Source organism: Hirundo rustica, chromosome Z, assembly GCF_015227805.2.
Source record: "Hirundo rustica isolate bHirRus1 chromosome Z, bHirRus1.pri.v3, whole genome shotgun sequence".
NCBI classification, from domain to species: Eukaryota; Metazoa; Chordata; class Aves; order Passeriformes; family Hirundinidae; genus Hirundo; species Hirundo rustica.
In genome coordinates, this window is record NC_053488.1 from 69,966,842 (window position 1) to 69,981,762 (window position 14,921).

General features: G+C 48.7%; 1 protein-coding gene across 1 annotated transcript in view; it reads right to left on the minus strand.

Annotated features, from left to right (window-relative positions):
- The window catches only part of CORO2A (coronin 2A), a 61,740-nt gene extending 50,034 nt beyond the window's left edge, over positions 1 to 11,706 (minus strand). Inside the window, exon 1 of the mRNA XM_040089952.2 lies at positions 11,663 to 11,706. The gene's annotated coding sequence lies outside the window, so the exon portion shown is untranslated. The remainder of the gene's footprint in view (positions 1 to 11,662) is intronic.
- Between the last annotated feature and the right edge of the window lie 3,215 nt (positions 11,707 to 14,921).

Sequence of the window (14,921 nt, forward strand, 5' to 3'; positions counted from 1 at the left end):
ATGGCGAGGCAATGGAAACACACACCAAGTGCAGATGTTTCTCCTGAGTTCTGTCAAGGTTTGGAGGTTACACAGATCACTTGAATGTCTCAATATACAGCCCTTATATCTAATGTGATGTCATTTCACTGTACTTCCCCAAGACTGAAGCTCTGTACACAGGCTTGAATGTGATGAGATCCCGGCCAGTGACACCAAGACTGTATCTCATCTCTGAAACTGCCTGGGGAAATGAAAACTGCTAAAGAGCTAGGAGTGGGGGACACTAACCAGGCTCCTGCTTGTCTGGGAAGGAAAGCACAACCACACAACCACATATGTAAGGGCACAGCATAAGAGACCCCATCTCTGTGGTCTCCAGTTAAGCCTCACAGTCAATCTACCCATAGCTCTAAATCAGGACAGATGTGGAGCCTTCAAAATCCGTAAGGATGATGGCCTCCACCTGCCTGGTCCCGCTGCCCTCCTGAGGATGCCATTTTCTCTAATGTCTGACCTACTTCTCTCGAGCCGCAGCTTGCCTTCTTGGTCTCCTTATTACATTGTCAGTGCCAAAGCGAGTCTGGCTCTCTAACTGCCCTCCCAGAAGTTGTATCCTTCTGTTAGCAAATAGATTTGGCAGCAAAGGACACAGATACCTACTACCATAGACCAGAGAAGAACCAGCTGAGAGTTTCCCTCATGAGCCATAATTAGAGGGAAATGGTCCTCATCTTTCTGGGGGCAATGACAGCAATGACAAAGGACCTTGTTCCTTGAAAGGCAGCAGGCAGCATCAGATATATTCTCTGAAACCAATAGCTGCAGAGTTCTTCTACCTCCCTTTACAGCATTATCTGCATGCAAAAAATAGTGAGAGGCCCACACAAAAGAGAAGTGTGGGAAACTCCCACACCCATGAAGTGCCTGTGGAATTATGATTCCAGTTGAGGCTTTTCTCTTTGAGTGGCTGATTAAATCAGAATTGACATCTCCCTGTTCTCCAGAAAATTCCTAAGACACTTTTGAGCTCTTTAACAGCAGGTGCCACTTATTTGAAGTATGAACCAGCAAGAGAGTATGGCAAAGGCAGGTGTCACAGGCACAACAGTCAATGCTTTCTTCCACCACATCACAGAATCATAGAATATGCTGAGTTGGAAGGGACCCATCCAGATCATCAAAATATAATTCCCGTCCCTGCAAAGGATATCCCCAAGAGTCACTCCATGTGAGAGTATTATCCAAACACTTCTTGAACTCTGTCAGACCTGGTGCTGTGACCACTTCCCTGCAGAGCATCTTCCAGCGCCCAGCCACCCTCAGGGTAAAGAACTTTTTCCTGATATCCAACCTAAACCTTCCCTAAATCAATTTCAGGCTCTTTCCTCAAGTCCTGTCACCGGTCACAGGAGTCTAGATGCCAGTGTCTGACCCTCCTCCTCCCCTCACAAAGAAGTTGTAACTGCAGTGATGTCTCCCCTCAGCTTCCTCTAGGCTGAACAGACCAAGTGACTTCATCTGCTCTTTATACGGCTTCCCCTCAAGGCCCTTCACCATCTTCATTGGCCTCCTTTGAACGCTCTCTAACAGCTCAATGTCTTTTTTCCACTGTGTCACCAGAACTGGCCCCAGCATTCGAGGTGAGGCCACCCCAGTGCAGAGCAGAGCAGGACAATCCCTTTCCTTGCCTGGCTGCACCCCAGGGTATGGGTGGCCCTCCTAGCTGCCAGGGCACTGCTGACTCATTGAACTTGCCATCAACCAAGACCCCCAGGTCCCATTCCATGGAGCTGCTTTCCATTCTCTTGTTCCCCAGTCTGTACACTCATCCAGGTTTGCCCCATCCCAGCTGCAGAATCCAGCACTTCCCCTTGTTAAACTCCATACTGTTGGTGGTTGCCTAGTCCTCTATTTTATCAGAGTTTCTCCACAGGGCCTCTCTGTCCTCAAGGGAGTCGACAGTTCCTGCCAATTTAGCGTCATTGGCAAACTTGCTTAGTAGCCCTTTCAGTCCTGCACCCAAGCTGTTAACAAAGATATTTAAGAGCACAGGGCCAAGGATGGAGCCCTGTGGAAGCCCACTAAGGACAGGTTTCCAGTTTGATGTCACCCCATTGTGAGTATGGTACCCTCTACACCATAAATTTTAAAATTTATCATTTAGAGCAGCAGTAGTAGATTGAGTTTTGCTTTTTGGTTTTTAGTCTGGCTTTGATTGATGCTGACTAAGTGGGAAGACTACCCATGCTTTCCCTGCCAGGGAAATGAGATTCTGTGCCAATTCATTCACCTGCTGGGCTTGGCAAACATACAGCTTCTGGAAACCACTGTCATCACTCTGAAACGATTCCATCTGTGCAAGTACAAAAGTATTGTTTGGTTCAGACTTGGAGCATGGGTTTGGAGCCAATCTCTTTATGGCCACCATTCACTACACTCTAGTTTGCATTGCAAAGACATCTTGGAACATGCAGACAGGATTCCCTCCAGCTGAAATTAAAATCATTCCAGGATCAGGACCCAGTATGCTCCATCTGCTAATGGAACCAGCTGAGTCAAACTAAAACATCCAGAATGCCTGTGGATATAAAAAGTCCTGGTATGACCTCTTTCACTCTGCAAATCTACTTTTCTTGAACTGTAGATGTTACAGTTAGTAGAGAGGTAAGTCACTGTGCATAGATGTCCTTCTCTGGCCTTCAGCCTTACCTGTCTTCATATAGACTATCTTCTTTACTTCCTTTCCTCCAAGTACTACGCTCTTATACTGCTTTTAGGTGTTCAATCTCTGATCATTTGATTCACCACCACTGCTCTCCTCTGTGACCAGTCTCATTCTTCACACCTCTCCACCTTCACTCGTCCCAGCAATGAAGTTCAGCCTCTCCTCCCACACAGCAGTAGTTTAATTACTGTATACTTCATTCCTGCCAGCCTCTTCATGTATCTCCTCAGTATGAGTTTTGATATGAGTTTTGATCATCTTCCAGCTTTGTCCCACCACATCAGCCTCCTCTTCAAACTTTCCAGCCAGGGAGCACCCCTGGAAGTGCCTCCACATCCCAGCAGACCTCCCTGCTACAGGCTCTCTCTCCTTCTACCACTGCTGCCTTCTATGACAGCTTATTTCTCCAGCATAGCTGATATTCACACCAACAAACTGATCTCTTCTACGTCTTTGAGTCAGCTCTGGGCATCTGTGCCTCACTGACTTTTTGAGCCAAAGGCTTATCCGTCTGTTTAGCCAGCCCTAATTGATTTTCCGCCTGCAGATTCATCTAATGGCTTTTCTTGAACCACTTCCCCAACATCCTGTGTCAGTATGTTCCACTGTTTATCTGTATCCTGTAGTTCCTGGGCAATGATAAACAGAGGAACAATCACTCCCTGTCTGAACTCTCCATCCCATCATCCCACCATATGTGAAAAGCCATACGTCATATCCCTTTTCAGACATACCTCTTCCAAGCTAAACACTTGTCCTTCTCTGCATTCCCTTCTGCACTACCAGCTCCTCAAGGAGCTGCAGAAAGCTAGTTTTGCATGAGGCATTGAAGACCAAGTTGCACTACAGATGTAGCCAGACAGTTTTGCTTTTTTTTAAATCAGTGCAGTAGAAAGGAAGAAAAAAAAATTAAAATAAAATAAAAAATAATTTATAAAAAAAAAAAAGTAGCATAGCCTTTAAAATCTGGCTGTGAATTAAAGCAGAATTCTGATTTCCTGACATAATGCAGGCCAGGAAGCTTGGGATGCTATTTTCATGCCTTAGGCAGCAAAAACAAAGATTTTCCGTGTGAAGAAGAGTGAGAAGTAAAGCATTGAGTAGGACACACTGGGCCTAACTGCAGCTATCTTAACATGCAGCTGTGCAGTTTTCTGTGGATATCTTATACGCATTCATTTGTATCTAGGGTTTTCCAGTGGCAGAGAGCCTTCAGGCTCCAGGAAACTTCTGAAGACTGGTCAGAGACAGCAGAGTGTCCACACTGTGCTCCTAGCTTAGCCAGAGTTGACAGAAAGTGGGAACAGTCCCACAGAGGGCTCCCTGAGCCAGCTCAAGGACTGCAGGTGAGTGCTACCACTGCCCTGCATGACACTGTCATGTCAGGGAACTCCAGGTATAGGAAGGACAGCAGCTAATGACACAAATAGATATGAAAGTAAAGAAGGGGTTAGTTTAGAAACAGCTCAAAATAAACAATCTGGATTTCCTGGGAAAGTCTTGCTTTTCTGCAGGAGTTGAAGACACTTGCAGATTTCCAGACTAATAGACTAAAACCACTGTGCTCCACATCTGCCTGTACTGGCAGTGGCCAGTGGCACCACTGGAAGCAGAACCCCACAACAACAAAAGGTGTGTGAAACACTTCTAGTGCCATGTGTAGTGTCTGTGCCTTTAGTCTTCCAAGCTCACACAACTAAGCTTGACTGCAAGACAGGTAGAAATTAGAGTACAAATGCTGCTATTTTCTTTTATATATAAAAGATAAGCTGTCATGAAGTCACAGAGAAGTTCATGTTGCAAGTCATGTCAGTGAAGGAAGTATAGGCAAGATACTCTAAAACTCTTCTGAAATATACAAAACCATACATAAAATAATGACTGGTTTCTCAAAATTGAAAGAAAAAGAAGGTAGAGAAATTGTCACTTCAGTTCTCTCTTTACACATTAAATGCGTTCTCTCAGTCAGGCTTAAGAAGCCCTGTTCTAGTAACAGCCCACAGACAATTGGACACCAAATCAAAGGTCTTGAAACAAAGATATTCCCCAAGCTAAGACCAAGATGAGCTCTAGTGAAATAGGGCTTTTTGAAATCTCAAGGATGACCACAATATTCTCAAGGTTATCCTTTGATAATTTTTGTTAATTCAGTGGATCAGCCTATAAAGCAGATATATGTGCTGCAGAGAAAATTAGGAATTCTTAACCACTCATCCAAGTTCAACATGGATCATGAATACTGGGAAAGAAACATGGAACACAAGGACCAAGGCAGACTTTCTAGGTGGATTTTAGCTGTGGGTTTCCTTGCTTTAACTTATGGAAACTTCTACTCCTAATATCATTACTAAGTTTTTGCTTCTAACATCCCAACCAAATCACAGGCAAATTTAGGCTGGGAGGGACCTCTGATGGTCCACAGCACAAAATTCCAAACAAAATAGGATCAGCCTTTAAGTCAAGCCAGGTTTTTCATGGCCTTGTTCATGTGAATTCTGAAAATCTCCAGGGATGGAGGTACTGAAGGCAAGAAAACCATCCTGCTAAGCTCCTGTCTGGGGAAATACAAACTCGGTCATTACACACCAATCACAAAAGCAGATATTGATTGGTCCTACACAGTGCTCTGCCTCCATGAGATCACCTCCCCTCCCTCTTCAAATCTCAAGGTGACACAGCAAATTAAGTCCTTCTCCATTTACAGTCAGTGTTCAAACTGGCTCAGAGGACTTCTGCCTTCAATTTGTCATCCCTCCAGCAACCATAAAACGTTAAGTGAGGAGAGAAAGCTAGCTGTTGTGTTAGGGAACAAGAATACTATCATAGGACCGTAAGGGCAAAGCCCAAGAACATGCTGAGAGCTTGGAGAGAGACATGTGTGGTTTCTTCTGTGAGATGAGATGCTCTAGCGGTGACAAGGTGGAGAAAAGAAATTCCTGCAGGAGGCCCGGTAGCTGCTGTTTGGCTAATGGCAGACTGAGAGATGTCACCTACTTCCAGAGAACACTGCTGTCTGCACTGAGTGACTTTATTCAGGTGATCATCCTGTTCAAGTTTCTAGTAATGCATCATCCTGGGAAGCTCTTCCCACGATTCCACCTCTTTGTTGCTAAAAACACAACTGCCTTATTATTTTGCCAAGTAATAACTTCTGCTTCCAGCTACTGGCTCTCATTGTGGTTTGTCGGCCCAACTGAAGAATCCATTATCTATAAAGATAGAAGCAAATTTTGATCTTTTCAATTCCACAGAAACCAAGAATTTACCAAAATACAACCAGGAGACCAAGAAAGACAAAAGCATTAACTTTCTACTTGAGCTTTTATCTATAAAATCTCATAGAGGGGTTGGGTTTTTCTGTTCCAAGACTTGTGCTGCCTGGCAGGGTGCATCACATCCAGAACCACTGCACAGGAGATTAATGTACGGCAAGGGCATGAGCCCCAAATAAATGCAAGGGCATGTAAAGTCAAACCCTTCAATCCCTATTAACCCTTTAAATAAATGCCATGATTTTTAAAACTGTGAGACACTGAATTCCAATTGATTTCTATGGAAGATGTCAGATGCCGGGCTATCGTTAGCAAAATCAATCTTTTCAATTAAGACTCAAGCATCAGTCACTGACATAAAGACCTTTTGCAAATTCAAAGCGAAACAGCCATGACCACAGCCACCCACAGGAGGGGCCAGAAGACAGACTCTGCTCCTCCCTGACTGCAAGGAAAAGAGCCTCTGTATGTAGAAGAAGATGAACATTACAAGAGCAGGAACTTGGAGCAATGCTATTCTGATTTTGTTTTTGTTCCTCTATGTGTGCATTTTGGTATTCAAATTAAATTAGAGAAAATGGCAGAGAAAAATAATGTGAACTAATTAAATTTAAGTAGATGTTAGCAAGACAGTCTATGACTTCTACTTGTCTCTTGCAATTAAAGAGCTGTCTGGATTCTCTGTGCCTATTACCCTGCAATTTTCTTGCCAGCACAGGCTCCTTTTAAAGAGCAGATAGAATAGAAGAAACCAAGGATCACAAGGAAGATTGGTCCTCCCTGGCATCATTCACGTTACAGGCGGTGTTCCTTAAAACGTCAGTGTTAGGCTTCCTAGAAACAAGCACTGCAACTGTGCCAGCAATTCAGGCAAAATGGTAGCTATGCTTTTCTAAGGCAATATGGTTTATATTTTTTTGTGTATTCTTGCTTAGGGAAAACACTGCGACACACTGGTTTAAATAACCGATTTGAAATAACCTCAATGTAACCGTGTGAAAGGTGGCTGGTGAACAGCACTGGCAGATTTGTCAAATTTGCTGCAGCCCAGAAAGCAAAACTGCATAGATACCTGACAGGGTAGCTGTGGTCCTGCAGGATTCAGCACAGATCAATGGTGTGACAATGACACTGGGGGCATTCAGGGGCAGCCCTTCAGGGGTCCTTTTGGCAGATTGGAAAACACCCTACATGCTAACACTTCCTGGCTAAACAAGGCGAGGGTGGAGTAGAACAGACAGTATCAGGAGAGATCCGCTGCTCCCAGACCTGTGCATGCTCTCGTTCGCCTGCTCTATCAGTCCATATCCCAGTCCACAGAGGGAGACACATCTGAGGAAAACACACCTGCCCACCAAGCACTTCTCATGCACCCTATCATTGATTCCCAGAAAACCTAGGATGGAATCCAGAAATTTCAGACTCTCTCAAGGAGGATTTCAGCCCTCTTCACATGCACTCTGCAAAGCAAGTTTAAATCATGGTATTTGTAGAGCAACAACTGATTAATTTCGGCTCTTGGTAGTAAGCCCAGTATTTGCCTTGGCCCCTCCCTGCACCTTTTTTTCTGAGTGCCCCTGCTCAACTTTATGTACAAGCTCAAGCCATGAGGCTCATGTTTCCTTCATTAATGCAACCCTGACATGGACAGCCTTGCCCAGTCACCTTTTTCTGGGAGGAGCTCTCCCCCAGCATTGCCTCCTCTCCTCTTTAAGCACAGCTTCCAGAACTGCAGGAGGAAGAAAAAGATGGAGTTTGGCCTCTGCTGGTTTCCTGGAAGTTATCTTATCAGCTTTCATGAACTTTGTCTTCATCTCAGTGATAAAAATACCACAGCTGCTGGGATTTTCTTATGCTTTGTCTTCCTTATCATTTTACTAGGTGATTTTGTCTCACAGAGGCAGAGAGGCAGTGCAGAGTCATCAGTTGCAACCTTCCCTCTGCAGGTAGGTCCATGTTTCTTGGCACAGAGATAAAGAGCAAGCGATTCACAAGACTGGAAGGAAACTCTTCAATAAACCAAAGCCCTGAAGAATGCTCAGAAGAAAGAGGGAGAGAGGAGCCAAACTTTGGGCACTGCTCTGGAAAATTTGAAACTGTGTGAAGCAGAGCAGGGAAGAGGTCAACAAGGGAAGAGAGAATAGGGCTTGGAGCTGTACGCTATCATTGGTCCTACCCTTGGCAGTGGCATGTGTCCAAGCTTTAGAAAGGGTTTTGCTTGACTGATGGTCAGAAAGTCCTATTTGTGAATTTCAAAGTGCTTTAGAAATAGTAAGCACCAGCATTACACAAATAGAGCCCTGCAGGGTGTATTTTCAAAATGGGGAATTGCTGGCAAGCCTGTAATACCACAGAGGGGAAATCCCTGGAAACACTAGGCCAGTCTAGCTTCTACTTACAAGCCAGTATAACCCTGTGAGTATCATAATCTCTCAGCCAATACAGCTCCTGGAAGATGTAAAGGTCTTTCCTGTTTCTCCTGAGGAGAGGCAGGAGGCGCGTCAGCATAATTGCAGTGTGCTGCAGGCTGCTTGCCTCAGTCAGCTCCGCAGCCAGAGCAGCTTAACATGCACTTACGGGAAGCCACGTAATGACTACATGTGAAACACCTCACCACACCATTGCTTTGGTGCCTTCTTGCCACGGGAGCAAGAGACCAGACCGCCTGTGCTCCTGCTGTGAATCAAGAGCACCGGACACAGCTGTTTCAAAGCACAGCTGCTGTCCAGCCTCACCAGGGATGCCCTTGGCTCTGAGCAGCACTTTGGTAGCAAGGTCCAGCAGCCACCCAGACAGCCCACTGGCCAACTTGTAAGATTGCTGGTGTTTATAACTGGAAGTCAGGAATATTCAGATAAGGTGCTGGGGTTTTGTGGGGCTTTTTTGTTGAAGCAAACACTCCAAAGAAACTTTCCTACATGAGTGGAGAACAGGGTGTGGCTGTTAAGGACCTGCTGAGCCCCCTTGAACCAGCCAAGAGTGGATGGTGAGGAAATTACCTGGGACAATTTCCCTCCACACTGTTTCTTCACAGAGTCTCTGTCATACCCTGTCACAGCCCACTCCCCAACAGTTTTCCCATCAAAATCCCTGCCAGGGAAATTGTGTCCTAGCAAGGTGACATGAAGACTTCATGCTATGCAGCCACTGTGGATCAAGGAATGCAAAAAAGCCAGAGGCAGCAAAGTGACCACAATTTATGAGGAGCCTGCAAGGTCATGCATAAAATATAGCTTAGCCTGCCCCAAGACAACCATCTCTCAAACCATCACCTTTTTTCTGGGATATGCCAAAGCCTTCTGTTCTCTCCCTAAGCCTCTGTAATGGTGTGCACCTGGCACCTGAAGTTCACAGCACAGGAACCTGCTCTGTACTCAGCTATTCATCCCAAAACACAGCTCACACCATATTTAGGCATCCGGAAGTCCAGACAGCCCACAGGCAAGAGAAAACTGCCCTTGCAGAGGCATCATGAACCTGTTCCAGAGACAGCAGCCTACCCGGTGCAAACCCACCTAGAAAGAGACTCATAGAAACCTGCCACAGACTCAGGCAACTGAAAATCCTGTCATTATCCAGATACTAACAAATGTAGCAGACACAGAAATGTGAAAATATTATCCATTAGTGGCATTTTCAGGGCAAGAAATTTGCTCAGAGGGGACAAACCAGCATACTTGAAAGACAGGCAGAAATTAGCCAGGCAGAAAAGGAGAATGAGAAACATACAACATCTGGAGATACCCTGACCTGCTAGCAGGAAATCCACCTGCTGCACAGGCACAGCCAGCAGCCAGTTGGATCAATGGGATGAAGGAGACCAGTGCTGCGGGTCAGGCAGGCAGGCGCAGCTGCCACACAGGGGACAGTGGACTCCCTCACCCTGGACTTGCAAAACAGGCACGCTCACGCTTAGGTGCTTTCCCTAGAGGGAGAGGGACCAGGAGGAGCTTAGGGCTTAGTTGGGGTGCAGGCAGCAGAATTGTCTGGCTCTTTGTCCAAACAACACCAGTACCTGGGTCTCACATTTCCTAGGTCTATGGCAGCTCTGCTGAGATAATGGGCTTTGATTTGTTGCTACAGAGTAACAGATTGAATTTTAAATACTTCTCATCGAAGATGTAATAATAGATGTCATAATGATAATTCACTGAACAACAGCAGCACAGACGAAAACACCTCTTTTTTCCTTGTCTCTAAGAAGCAACCAGGTCTCCCTTATCCTGCCTCCCCAAGCTGTAGAGTTTCCTGAAATGCTCACAACCAAAACATGAACTCCCTGGTGTCTCCATCAGTCACTCCCTATTGCTGATCAAACCAGGAGAGATCAGAGCTCTCCAAAGAGGGCACGGCCAGAGGAAGAACAAAGGGAACAGCAGGGCTACACAGGCTGCTCCTTTGTTAATCCACTGGGGAGCCTGCACTGGGGAAGCTTAAAAGCAACCATCAGCCAACCTTCTCCCAAATGTTCCCTGAATCCTCTGCAGAAATCAGTTCCCTTGAGCACCCAAGGGGCCAGAAGAGGCTAAGCCTGTCCAAGCAAACACCGTTTACAAGGACTGCAGCACAGTGTCTTCTTAGAAAGTATAAATGAAAAGGGCTGGGGCAGGGTGGCGTGGGAATCAGGAACAGACAGGATGCTCCAGCGCACGACAAGGAGGGCACCACTCCCTGCAAACTGAACAATGTGTTCAGACATTGCACATATCTGGCCTCACCGGGCCATTGGTCTGCAAAGTGCTGTCTATTACACATCCCTTTGCAACAGCCTTTCTTGGCCCTTGACAGAGCCGCGGCATCAAAGCCAGACCCACGGAAGAAGCAGTCTTGTGCTGCCTGAAAATAAACCCCCTTCAAGGTGCCAGATCCCCCTTCAGAGGGAAGTGGCACCCGGAGATCGTGGTGCCAGAGAGTCATTTATGTGGCTGTCATCATGCTCTGTGCAAGAAGTGATCTACCCTGACATCAAGCATCCGATTTCCCCACGACTCCAGGAAAAAAAGGCCAAATTTAACCCGTCACACACAGCCATAGGTGGGGCTTCACTATAAATAATAAGCAAAGGTATACAGATGCCAAACCGTGCCGCCGGCCAGCAGGGCTGGCAGGAGGCGCAGCCTTCCCCACCAGGCAGCAGGACGGCTCGGGTCGACAAGAAGCCCTGTTGCTCCGCGCACCGCTGCCTGCCGACCCCCGGGTCGGAGGGCTGCCCCGGGTCGGAGGGCTCCCGCCGCAAGCCGGCTGCCGGTCCGCCACACCCCGCGCAGAAAACCCCGCCGGCAGCTCCCCGCAGGAACAGCCCTGGCGCTGCCGGCGAGCGAGAGAATCTTGCCCGCCGAGGGCGCGACCAGCACCGGCCGCCCCGACCGCAGCCGGCGGGAACGCCCCGCTCCCGCCGCACGCACCGGGGGATGCCCGAGGCCCGCGTCACCGGGCGGCCAAGCCATCCCCCGGCCGTCGGTGCCCCCGCGGCTGCGGGCGGCGGCCCCGGCCCCGCACAAAGCGGGGTGGGGCAGGAGGGAGCTGCGGCACCCCCGGCGCAAGGCGGGCAGAGCGGGCTTCCCCCGCCGCTCCCCGGCACCGCCGGGCTCCGCAGGCCCCGGGCTGCGGCAGGTGCCCGAGCCGGCCCTGCCCCGCGCGTGTCCCGGCCCCACGCCCCGCACCACCACCCGCGCTCTCGTACCTTGCCGCTGGCGGCGGGGGTCTGGACGTGCGCACGGGAGCCGCGCCGCGCCGGCCCGGCCCGGCCCGCCCGCGGTCCCCGCCCCGGCCCGCCCCCGCGCCGCGCCCCGCAGCCGGGAGGTGCCGGCGGGCACCGGGGGCTGCCGCTGGCCCCGTGGAGCTCCCGAGAGCCTGCCCGGGGTCATCGGGCCCGCGGCCGTGCCCGGCCCCTGGGCGCAACCTCCCGTGGGCAGCGAGGGTTTCTCCTGGTGCTGTGGCGGGCCCCTCCGCAACCACAGCAAGATACGCGAGTGCCTCTCCGCTACTCTGGGCTTCGGAGACGGCCCAGCCGGGCCGACGTGCGCCATTCACCGGCACCGTCGCCGCTGCAGGTGGGTCCCCGACTCTGTGCCCGGAGGCACATGGGGAAAGGTGGGCTCGTGATTCTCCTGCGAGATCGACCTGACAGTGTCAGGATTTTGCCGTCACTTGCGGAGAAAGTATCACAGGCCTTGCATTAGCTCAGGATGCTTCTGAGGAGACAGGTGCACTGTGCCATATCCTCAGTGTGACCACCGGATACCGCTCATCCTGAACACTGCACGCGCCCCTGCAACACGTTTTAATGTGCCATCCTCAGCTGGCAGCCTCTGGCAATCCGTAGCAGATGGAGAGACACTGTCCCAAAGCTGCAGGCTCTTTACTGATGGCATATGTCCTTAGAAGGCTTCTCACAGAGCTCACACTCAGACTTTGGGGTCAGCTGGTACCTTGGCAGCTGGCAGCACTACAAACCTCCTCGGTGCCCTGATTGAGGAACTTGGTAAGTAGACAGCAGCACCTAAGATGAAATAGCAGAGGAGGTTTCTTTGGCCAGGTCACCCCCTCAGCTAACACCGCTTTGGTCCTGTCTGATTAATCAGTCTGAGTCAGCTAGCTCATCTGCATACCTTAGTCCCACCACTCACTGGGTAGCAGAGGCAGCTCTGGGTTAGGCTAGCAGCTGTGACAAGACCGTGAGAGTCCTTCACAAGTGAGATGCCGCAGACCAGTGTAAGGGACCAAACAGAAAACCATGCCCAAACAATAGCTTGGATGCTGTTCCCAATTATTAACTCCTCAAGGCAAAGTACTATTTATCAAGAAGCTGTGTATCAGCCTTAGTAGACGTAGGCAAAGATGGAAGGGGTAGAGGCCCCATGAGCCCTTCCAAAAACTGTCTCAAACATTCTCAACCAAAGCAACAACAGGCAACATAGCAGGGATTGAAATCACTGGAACACTAAGAACTGCTGACAGTGCCAAGAGAGAGAGGCAAGAAAGTGTGTCCTTAGCTGAAAGGTAATTCCATCAATGGGAGATCGCAACCAACACAGTGACCACTTCCTCACTTACAGACCCCAACTCCAGTAAAAGAGGAGGCTGCACATCTGGTGTCATTAGCATGCCTGTCAGGACACCTCAAGTCCTTTTGGAGAAAAAAAAATTATGCCTGTAAAAAGACCAGATACACTGAATTCTTCAAGGGTGTTGAGCAGAATTTCAGAACCAACCAGTAACCCCTAAGAGTGATCTTCATCCTTCGCTACTAGGTGCCAGCCCAGGACACCCCAGGAGACTGAAGCACTTCAGCAGATACACCACCAGACAAGTGCTGAGAACCAGTGTCCATGGATGGAGCACAGGAATTCCTGTGGACACGAATTGTGGATGCTAGTGCAGTAGCTGTCCTGGGCCTGCCCTGCCTACAGGAATTGAGATGACTTCTAGTACCCCTCAGGATCCTCGCAGTGTGTGCTCACATGTTCCCTATGGAAAAGTAAAAGACAGGTCAGGTATTGATGATTTCCAGTGCTTCTTTTAACTCATGTTGTGCTCCAGCCCTGATTAAGCTGTAGACGATTGAATTCAGGACTGACAGGGAGATAAAGATGTCTTTGTTTAGGGTTACTGGGCAGAAGGATTTCTACCTACAGCCCTGTCCACTGTAGGCATGTGGCTGTGCTACTCATGTGCAAGTGCCATTCCTGAGAGCTGTTTTAGATGCCGACAAAGTGAATGGGTTTGCTCCCTGGTCCCCTTTGCGGTCTTAAACTGGGTGGCTGGGATTGGGGTGTCCTTGGTGATTGGAATGAATACTACTCTCTCTTCTTCCTTGAAATATCTCAACTGGTCATCCAGCAGCAAGAGCTTGGCTGAGCAACCACTGCTGACAGCCTGTGTCCACAGAAAGTGGCTCATGGGAAAGAACACTCCCACACAATACTTCTGCTATGTAAAGGGCCTCCAGTAGCTAACATGTTAGTGCTTTCTGAGATCCAGCAGCAGAAGTTGGACTGTAACTCTGCCATCCTACACCATTAGGTGCCAGAAATCACGCCAAGAGGCAGGCTGGTGTCCCACCCATCTCTTTCTGGCCTATACAAAATAATGAGAAGTGGAAAGCTACCACTCCAGCAGAGTTGGTTATGAACGGGAGCCTGACAGCAGTGCAAGAGAACAGCACTGTTAGCCAGAAACCATGTGCAGCATCTCAACCTGTGGCAAGCCACTGGAAGAGCAGAGCTGGTACCTGTTATGGCTGGTCTGCATTGCAAAATCTACATCAGCATGGGCACATTTGTGGTGTCTGCGCAACAATGATGAAGCACTTCATCTAGCTGGGCACAGCTCCCTGGAGCAGGATCCTGACTGGCATGGAGCATTTGCAGAAGCAGATGAGAGGAAACAGAAGAAAACCAGCTTTCTGCATGGTGATATGCCTTTCAACCCTAGGAAAGGCATGACCGGTTTGCAGACATGATATCCTCAGGTATATTTAATTCAAGGCTAAGTTATACCAGCACACAGCCCAGTACATCTGCACTGAAGGGGAGATGCTGCAGCAAGCACTTAACTCTGCTTTATCTCTGCCTGCAGAGGACAAGGGGCCTGACATGTCTCTGGTAGTTCTGGATGGAGACACAGGGAGGAAAATGCTAACTAGCTTCATAATTGGTTATGACCAATTAGCTTCATCTTTAACAAAAACTTCACTGGTTCCCATTTTTCCTACTGTAATTATTTCCAGCCCCACGCAGTTCAGTATCACTAACTGTGCCACATGTCTGGGGGCGGGTGGCATCGAGGGCACAACACCAACCAGCTTTGGGACTGATTTAAAGCACCATTGCAATGGTACTGTCAAAACTGGAAGCCTTTTCAGAGTTTGTGGCATTGACATTTCCCATCAATGTGCAATAGCTTTTATGGTGTTGAAAAACGTTCTTGGAAAATGCAGC